Genomic DNA, 9,450 nt, shown 5'->3' with positions numbered 1-9,450 from the left:
TTCGAGGAATCACCTCCAGTCCTAACCAAAGTGGTCTCCTTCTTTGGCTCTCAACGCACATCATTTACTCTCCAAATTCAGCACTTCTCAGGTTCAGCCTGCTTTGGTGTGTTGCTGTACAGAATTCTGTTCACTTCTCTCCAAGCTCCTGACAGTAGATGGTGCGGTCCATCTGGGAAGCTGTCCGCACCAGCACAGTGACGTGATCTCCTGTGCCTCCAGTCATTGTCAAATTATTGAACTAGATGAAAAAGGAGGAAACGATGCCTTAAAATATTAATAACCCTGCTGTTTACATGAGTATTCACTTAGAAATTGACAACGTAAATCAATTTAATTAGTGGAAATAATGGAAGGCAGTACTGATGTGAAGAATTCCAAAATGACAAATAGACGCTGTGATTTTTTTCTTTTAAAAATGTTATTTATTGTAGAATGGAGAGTGGGATGATATACTGGATGGGATGACAAGGCCAACCTGAAATATTTTCCACAGAATGTGTGGAAATAAATCAAATAAGTGATTTATAATTTGTTTGGCACAATGAGTCTCTTGGGAGGTGGTTTAAAAACATTCTCCAAAAGGACCAGAGGTCAAGGTTGAATAACCTGGTGTGCAGCCTGTATGCAAAATTAGCAGGTTTTGAGGTAATGTGGACTTGCTTCTGTTGGGAGTAATTAGAGGAAAATTTTGTGGGAAATGAGGAAGGTGTGGCGAAGGAATGTGTTGGCAGTGGTCATCGAGTGGATGTGACCAGAAGTCTATCGGCGAGCTGCACCCAGGTCGTCAGAGATCACTTCCTCCTCTCCTCTCCTTGAAATGTACATTCTGACCACAGTTCCCAAGGGGGACACAGCCGGGAGTGAGCTTTGAGTTGTTGAGACCATCTGAATGGAGGACAAAATTGAACCCAACTTGACCTCTACGTAAACTTTTAAGATTCTGGTGGGTGGACAGGTGTGGAGAGCTACTCACCTTGTGGTCACCAAAGACAAGCCTCGGTTGTAAGGTCCCTCACTGATTAAACCTGCCACCCGCCAGTCTGGAGTGTCTGCCTTGTTCTCCTCGCCCTCCATGCTAAGGCTAGTTTGTGAACCAACAGCCTGCTCTTTGGTGTTTCCTGGAGGCTGTATCTCAGGGCAAGTGCCCCACCCACTTGTGGGGTTTGTTCAGCCTGCCACAAGCTACCCTTTGTATAATTCTGACTTACCTTCTCTGGATCAATTGTCATTTCATTTCTGGAGGACTTTCAACCTTACTTTAAAAAATCCAGTTGAAGCAAACAGAAGAGAAACTCCATTTTCAGTAACCTTTTCCTCATCTGTCATTTGTGTCCATAAGGAAGCTTAAAGAATTTTTATCAGTACACTAAAAATTAGATAATTGGCTATATTGTAAAACTTTTCAACTCTGGACTCCAGATCTCTACAGTTGCTGAGAATTCTTACCAAGAAATCATCTAGGGAACCTTCACAACTCCTGTTTTCATGAAGAGGTCTCAGTGGGGATGAGGTTTACGCCTCTTAAAATTTCCTTTTGGTGACTTGTGCCCAGGATCCAACTTTAGTTACAGAGTAAACAGTATTTCCAAAGACTGACAGGGTCAGCTGCTCGGGGAATGTGGCCGGTGACCTCCCTGACGGATGACCGCCCTGCTGGCTGCTTCTAAGTCAGTTGAAAGGTAAGCTTTTTTTCTGTATAAGGGCACGGCTGCCTTGGAACGTGTTTCATTTACTAACGATAAAACTGAAAGTATATCACAGGCTCGCTGTCTTAAAGGGCATGGAGCTGTGACTTTGGGGGCAAAGTGATTTGTCATGTCAACACAACTACAACAGCTAAGTTGCTGGGGTTGGGGGAGGAGTGAGTGATGGTGTGAAACCTCATTGCTTTGATTAAGCCACAAAGACCCAGGAAAACTTAAATACAGAACTCCTTTCTGATGTGAGAAACACACACGGGATTCTAATATTCAGAAAGTAAAGACTTCCATCTTTGAATCCTTTTTCCTGAAGTCTTGTTAGTTTAATCTGACTGTTGTCTTCACTCCTGAGACAGTAATGGTGTGTGTGTGGTTGTATCTGTGTGTGTCTGTGTGTGAGAGAAAGAGAGATTTGTTGACTACTGTGAAGTGTATCTGCTATATACATATAGTGTATATATTTGTGTATATACAAATATTTGTATATATGTAAATACAGTGTTTATATACTCTGTATAAATAATATATCTTGTGGGTGCTGAGTATAGAACAGTTGAGAAAATGGAACTTGCTGGTCTTGGATCCCAGACTGACTTTATTCAGCTCGTGTGTTACAAATTGTGTAACAGGAGATAAGACTTTTGTTTCATATCAGAATCGTTGCTCTCTCTCCATGTTGATCGTTATTAGTGTTTCTTTTAAAAACCTCACATTTTATTTTTCAACAAGTTTTGATAGAAGAATTGGCATTTAAAAGATGCACACATTGAAAAGATAACACTTTTCAGAGTGCTCACAGCTTTTGCTTAATTGAACTATTTTCTAATGCGCCAAAAAAGCGCTCTACCATCAAAGGTGATTTTATAGATAAAATATTTTATTTTAGATAAAATATAAAGAAAATACTTTATATAGAAAATATTCTTTTCCTCCCATTGACTAAGCTGTCTTGCCCAGAGTCATTTAAAAAATATGGCCCAGAACCAAAAACAAGGGCACAAATAGTATCAGAAGAAGTAAAAAAGTAATATTCTAGTAGAAAAGGTTTATGCTTCATTGAAGAGGGATAACTACAAAGGTACCAAGTTGTTAAGCTGTCATTATTGCAATTATCCTTTACTGATATCTAGGGGTTTGCTTTTGTGTCCTCTTGGCAGCTTCAACTTTCAAAAATCGTATATTACATAGTGACAGATTCAATGTTAAGAACTTGCTCTGTGGACATGGTCTTTTTCACAAGCTGTGGGCACGTACCTCTGGTCCACAGAAGCCATGAAGAGGCTTAAACATGGTGACCGTGAGAGGTTAAAGTCTGAGTATTTGCCTATTTGTCAGATGACAGACAAGAAGATGAGACAGAGGGATTTCGTAAAATGAGAATTCCCAACTGCTGCCTGAGAGTTCACAGTGGTCAAAATGGATAAATAAACTCAGGGAATTCTGGGAACCATTCTCTGCATTTGGCTCTTCACTGTTGCCCTCCACCGCCACCCTCATCCCACTGGACCATCCAACAGAGTCTCCTAGAGATAGAGGCATATATTTTGAACCAAAAGCAACACCAACAAGTCCAAAGTTATCTCAGTTCGCAGTGGAGGGGGGCCCAGCTAGACGTGCATTTGGTGCCTGGGTACCACAGAAACACATCCTTTGGGTGGGGGATGGGGGTCCTTGGGACCGCTGAGGCACCTGGAGGCCTGTGCTGAGTGCAGTGTCCTGCATCACTATGAAACAGGCGGGGTTACCTGGGCTTCTGGCTTGACTGTGCAGCACACGTAAGACCCTAGTCTTGGAGATGCTGTGGAGAATGATAAGAAACCCATATAAATGGTGTTCCTTGTCTCAGAAGAGGATCCTTTTTTAATAAAAAGACATTTATCCTTGGAGCATACAGTGAGGAAGATCTTTGTTGTCTACACAATGCTTACAGACTGTCATTCTTTTAGAAAGAAGACAGCATTGGTTTTTCACGCCTTGAGGGTGTCCACCTACCTTGTGAGATTTCAGCAGTAGAGCACTTACCGGTGCTTTTGTCATGGAGATGAAAGTTCTTTAAACGGCAGGCGTGGGGACGATCACCACTATTAAAAAAGCAAAAAAATAAAACCTGTATTAACTCTTGGACCTAGTAGATAAAAAAGCCATTTTATGTGTTTGTTAGCCCTCTGTATGTAAAATAGGTAGCCAACAGGAATTTGCTGTATGTCTCAGGAAACTCAAAGAGGGGCTCTGTATCAACCTAGAGGGTGGGATGGGCAGGGAGATGGGAGGGAGGGTCAAAAGGGAGGGGACATATGTATGCCTATGGCTGATTCATGCTGAGGTTTGACAGAAAACAACAAAATTCTGTAAAGCGATTCTCCTTCAGTAAAAAATAAATGAATTTTAAAAAGCCATTTTAATAGTGGCAAACTCTACTTTCCCCCAATTTTTGAATATGGGCACAAAATCTGAGCCGTATTTCCCCAGCCATACCAGGCATATGGTGATGAGGAATAGAGTGAGGTGACAGTGTCTCGAAGCAAAAATCATTTACTAAGGGTCATTTGCTTCATGTTTGAGTGGAATTCTTGCTGGCTTAATGTATGGTAGATTTTAATTTCTGTTTGGAGTGACCTGTTGCTCATATTATATTCCTGGGGAAAAAAATCATAAATTCCCATCTTAGGAATTATAGATCTTCCTGTTTTTTAAAAATAATACCTTCATTGAACCATAATTTACATACCATAAAATTCATTCTTTTAAAGTGTGCATACAATTCAGTGCTTTTTAGCATATTCAGAGTTTGTATGTCATCATCATTATCTAACATCAGAATATTTTCATCACATTCAAAAATCCCACCCCTACTCATCAGCAGTCACTCCACAGTCTGCCTTGCCCTTCAGACCTTGGCAACTATGGCCTGTTTCTAAGGATTTGCCTATTCTGGGTGTTTCATATAAATGAATCACAATATGTGGCTTTTGTGACCAGTTTCTCTCACTTACCATATTTTCAAGATTCATTCACATTGTTGCATGTATCAGGACTTCATTCTTTTTATTGCTGAGAAATACACCTCTGTGATACATCCCCTTTATGTTTTCACATTTTTAAAAAAAATTTTTATTATTATTATCTTTTTTACTTTACAATATTGTATTGGTTTTGCCATACATCAACATGCATCCGCCATGGGTGTACACGTGTTCCCCATCCCTAACCCCCCTCCCTTCTCCCTCCCCGTACCATCCCTCTGAGTCATCCCAGTGCACCAGCCCCAAGCTTCCTGTATCCTGCATTGAACCTGGACTGTTATGAATAATGCTATCATGAACATTTGTTTACAAATTTTTGTATGAACATATGTTTTCACTTCTCTTGTGTGTATACCTAGTATTAGAATTTATGGCTAATATGGTGACTGTATCTGTAAGATTTTGAGGGATTCCTACACTGTTCCAATTTGTAACAGCAGCAGCATCCGAGGTTCTGGTTACCCACATCCTTGCCAAGGCTTGTCACTATCTGCTTTAATTCTAGCCGTCCTAAGGGGTGCGAACTGCTATCTCCCTGTGGTTTTGATTTGTGCTCCGTAATCACAGTTTCGTTGCACAGCTTTTCATATGCTTGTTGGCCATTTGTTTGTCTTCTTAGGAGAAATGCCTATTCAAATCCTGCGCCTATTTAAAAAAAATACATTTACTTAGTTCGGCTGCTGGGTCTTCGCTGCTGTGGGCTGGTTACTGCCCAGTTGTGGCGCCCAGGCTTCTCACTCTGCTGGCTTCTCTTGTTGTGAGCTCAGGCTCTAGGCTGAGTGGGCCCCGGTAGCTGTGGTGCTCAGGCTTAGTTGCCCTGCGGCCTGTGGGATCTTCCTGAAGCAGGGTTTGAATCAGCACCTCCTGCGTTGCAATGCAGATTCTTAAACACCGGACTACCACAGAAGCCCCTTTGTCAATTTTTTAAACTGGGTCATCTTTTTCTTTGAGTTGTAAGAGTTCTTTATGTATTCCGGATCGTTGTTGTTCAGTTGCTAAGTCATGTCATACTCTTTGTGACCCCCTGGACTGCAGCATTTCTGGCTTCCATCCTTCACTGTCTCCCGGAGTTTGCTCAGATTCAAGTCCATTGAGTTGGTGATGCCATCCAACCATCTCATCCTCTGTCGCTCTCTTCTCTTGGCCTCAATCTTTCCCAAATAGCAAGGAGAGGTAAGGAAGCCTTCTTAAGTGAACAATGCAAAGAAATAGAGGAAAACAATTGAATGGGAAAGACTGGAGATCTCTTCAAGAAAATTAGAGACACCAAGGGAACATTTCATTCAAAGATGGACACAATAAAGGACAAAAACAGTATTCTGGATATAAGTCCCTTATCAGATAAATGATTTGCAAATATTCTCTCCCATTCTCTCTGTTAATTTTAACAATGCCACATTGTTAGGATTTTGACATTATCTTTGAAGTTAACTTTTTTTCTAGATAAACTTCATGAAACCCAGGGGATTAATGGCACACACCTTCACCAAGAACTTGCTTGATGGCAGACAGTGGGTTAAGTTCTTCTCACATGTTACCACATTTTAATGTTTGTCAGAACATTAAGAGGTTGATACCATTCCTTTACTTAAGGGAGAAGGAACTGAGACTGAGAATTAATTTGCTGAAAGTGACCCAGCTACAAAGTGGCAGAATCTGCAAGTAAATTAAATTCTTCCTGCTTCCTGAGTCTATTTCTTCTTCACTTTAATTGTTAGCGGTTTGAGCAAGATAAGTGAACAATCAATATTGTATTCATCTGTAGTATAATTTGTATTAGATAAACATGCGTTTTATTCCTATGTTTTCTATCAAAAGTTGTCTAAATATCAATGCAATAAATGTCTTAAGTCATGTCCATGCATGTATGCTTAGCTCCCTTCAGTCATGTCTGACTCTTTCATGACCCCATGGGCTGTAACCTGCCAGGCTTCTCTGTCCATGGGATTTCCCAGGCAAGAATACTGGAATGGGTTGCCATGCCCTCCTCCCAGGGATCTTACCCACCCAGGGATTGATCCTGCATCTCCTGCAGCTCCTGCATGGCAGGCGGATTCTTTACCACTGAGCCACCAGGGAAGCTCCCTCCCTAAGTCATATCCATTGGATACATTTCACTCCTGTCTCTTGCTCCTTCCCTTCTGCCTTTTTTCCTTCTTTGCTTTTTTCCTTTCTTTCCTCTCTCCTGTGCTCTTTCCACGTCCTTTTGTTTAGTCCTTACTATGCTTTAAGTGACTGAATCACACACACACACACACACACACACACACATGCTTTAAGTGCCTGGATAAAGTGATGAATAAAGCACTCTCTGGTGCTTATATAGTACAAGAAATCCCCCACATATGGAAGAGTTCTGTTCTTGGAGTGCATCCGTAAGTCCATCAAAGTTAGCCTAGGTAACTAACTGCCACAATCAGCTACATAGTACTGAACTGTAATATGTTTATAATACTTTTCACACAGGTAATACATAAAAAACAAACACAAAAAATAGAGAAAACATTTTTGATCTTACAGTATAGTACTTTGAAGAGTACAGCAGTACAGGACAACAGCTGGCATACAGGGGCTGTCATCAAATGAACAGGCAGGAAGGGTTACTGACTGGAGCGGGTAGAAGAGGTGGGAGATGGTGGAGTGAAGGATCGTCAGCAACAGGAGTTAGAGAGCAACCTTCAGCTTCATTTGCACTTGGCACTGATGAAACACACATTTGCATCTTTCAAAGTTTGCAACTTGAAGGTTCGCATGTAGGGGACTTACTGTAGTAGGAGATATGAACTGAAAATAAATGTTAGATATGGATAAACTTCAAATCAGTTGCACCATCTCCCATGCTAGTAAGGTCGTGCTTGCGTGCTATGCTTCAGCATTATGCAAACCAAGAACTCCCAGATGTCCAAGCTGGATTTAGAAAAGGAAGAGGGAGGTCAAATTGCCAACATTTGCTGGATTATAGAGAAAGCAAGGGAATTTCAGAAAAACATCTGTCTCTGTTTCATCAACTATTCTAAAGCCTTTGACTATATGGATCATGACAAATTGTGGAAAACTCTTAGAGAGATGGGAATACCAGACCATCTTACCTGTCTCCTGAGAAACCTGTATGCCGATCAAGAAGCAACAGTTAGAACCCTGTACGGGACAACTGATAGGTTCAAGACTGAGAAAGGAGTACGACAGGGCTGTCTGCCGTCACTCTGTTTAACCTATACGCAGAGCACATCATGAGAAATGCAAGCTGGAATCAAGATAGGTGGGAGAAACATCAACAACCTCAGATATGTGGATGATACCACTCTAATGGCAGAAAGAGAAGAGGAACTAAAGAGCCTCTTGATGAAGGTGAAAGAAGAGTCAAAGAACTGGCTTAAGGCTAAATATTAAAAAACTAAGATCATGACATCTGGCCCCGTTAGTAGTGACAGATTTCCTCTTCTTGGGCTCCAGAATTACTGTGGATGGTGACTGCAGTCATGAAATCAGAAGATGATTGCTTCTTGGCAGAAGAACTGTGACAAACCTAGACAGTGTGTTGAAAAGCAGAGACATTTCTCTGCCGACAAAGGTCCATATAGTCAAGGCTGTGGTCTTCCCAGTGGTCTACGGTTGTGAGAGCTGGGCCATAAAGAAGGCAGAGCACCAAAGAATTGATGCTTGTGAACTATGGTGCTGGAGAAGACTCCTGAGAGTCCCTTGGGCAGCAAAGAGATCAAACCAGTTAATCTTAAGGGAAATCAACTCTGAATACTCATTGGAGGGACTGAAGCTGAAGCTGAATCTCTAATATTTTGGTCACCTGATACAAACAGCCAACTCATTGGAAAAGTCCCTGATTCTGGGAAAGATAGAGGGCAGAAGGAGAAGAGGATGAGATGGTTGGATGGCATCGCCAATGAATGGAAATGAACTTGGGCAGGCTTTGGGAGATGTTGAGGGACAGTGAGGTCTGGTGTGCTGCAGTCCATGGGGTCACAAAGAGTCAGACATGACTGGGCAACTGAACAACAATGATAACAAAAGCTTCAAATATCATGTATAATGATAGGCTGGCAGAATGATAAGAACTATGAAGTAGAAGCGGAGAAGGCGATGGCACCACACTCACTCCAGTGTTCTTGCCTGGAGAATCCTAGGGATGGGGGAGCCTCGTGGGCTGCAGTCTATGGGCCCGCACAGAGTTGGACAGGACTGAAGAGACTTAGCAGCAGCAGCAGCAGCATGAAGTAGAAGACAGCAAATGAATGGACAGAGGATATGCTAAATTACATGGTCACTGGGGAAGCTCTGGATAAAGGGTGAAGGGAGCCATGTGACTCTGGAGGGATATGTTTAAATATATTTTACATATGTTTAAGGACCATGATCTTCAGAAAACGAAGATCATGGCATCCGGTCCCATCACTTCATGGGAAATAGATGGGGAAACAGTGGAAACAGTGTCAGACTTTATTTTTTTGGGCTCCAAAATCACTGCAGATGGTGACTGCAGCCATGAAATTAAAAGATGCTTACTCCTTGGAAGAAAAGTTATGACCAACCTAGACAGCATATTCAAAAGCAGAGACATTACTTTGCCAACAAAGGTCCATCTAGCCAAGGCTATGGTTTTTCCAGTGGTCATGTATGGATGTGAGAATTGGATTGTGAAGAAAGCTGAGCACTGAAGAATTGATGCTTTTGAACTGTGGTGTTGGAGAAGACTCTTGAGAGTCCCTTGG

General features: G+C 41.8%; 1 protein-coding gene across 1 annotated transcript in view; it reads left to right on the top strand.

The window, feature by feature from the left end:
• Positions 1–475: 475 nt before the first annotated feature.
• The window catches only part of MLIP (muscular LMNA-interacting protein), a 301,030-nt gene continuing 292,055 nt past the window's right edge, over positions 476–9,450 (top strand). The window contains exon 1 of the mRNA XM_010848558.1: positions 476–1,682. The gene's annotated coding sequence lies outside the window, so the exon portion shown is untranslated. The remainder of the gene's footprint in view (positions 1,683–9,450) is intronic.

This window comes from Bison bison, unplaced genomic scaffold (genome assembly GCF_000754665.1).
Source record: "Bison bison bison isolate TAMUID 2011002044 unplaced genomic scaffold, Bison_UMD1.0 scf7180017864270, whole genome shotgun sequence".
NCBI lineage: Eukaryota > Metazoa > Chordata > Mammalia > Artiodactyla > Bovidae > Bison > Bison bison.
This window is presented reverse-complemented; position numbering and strand designations above follow the sequence as displayed.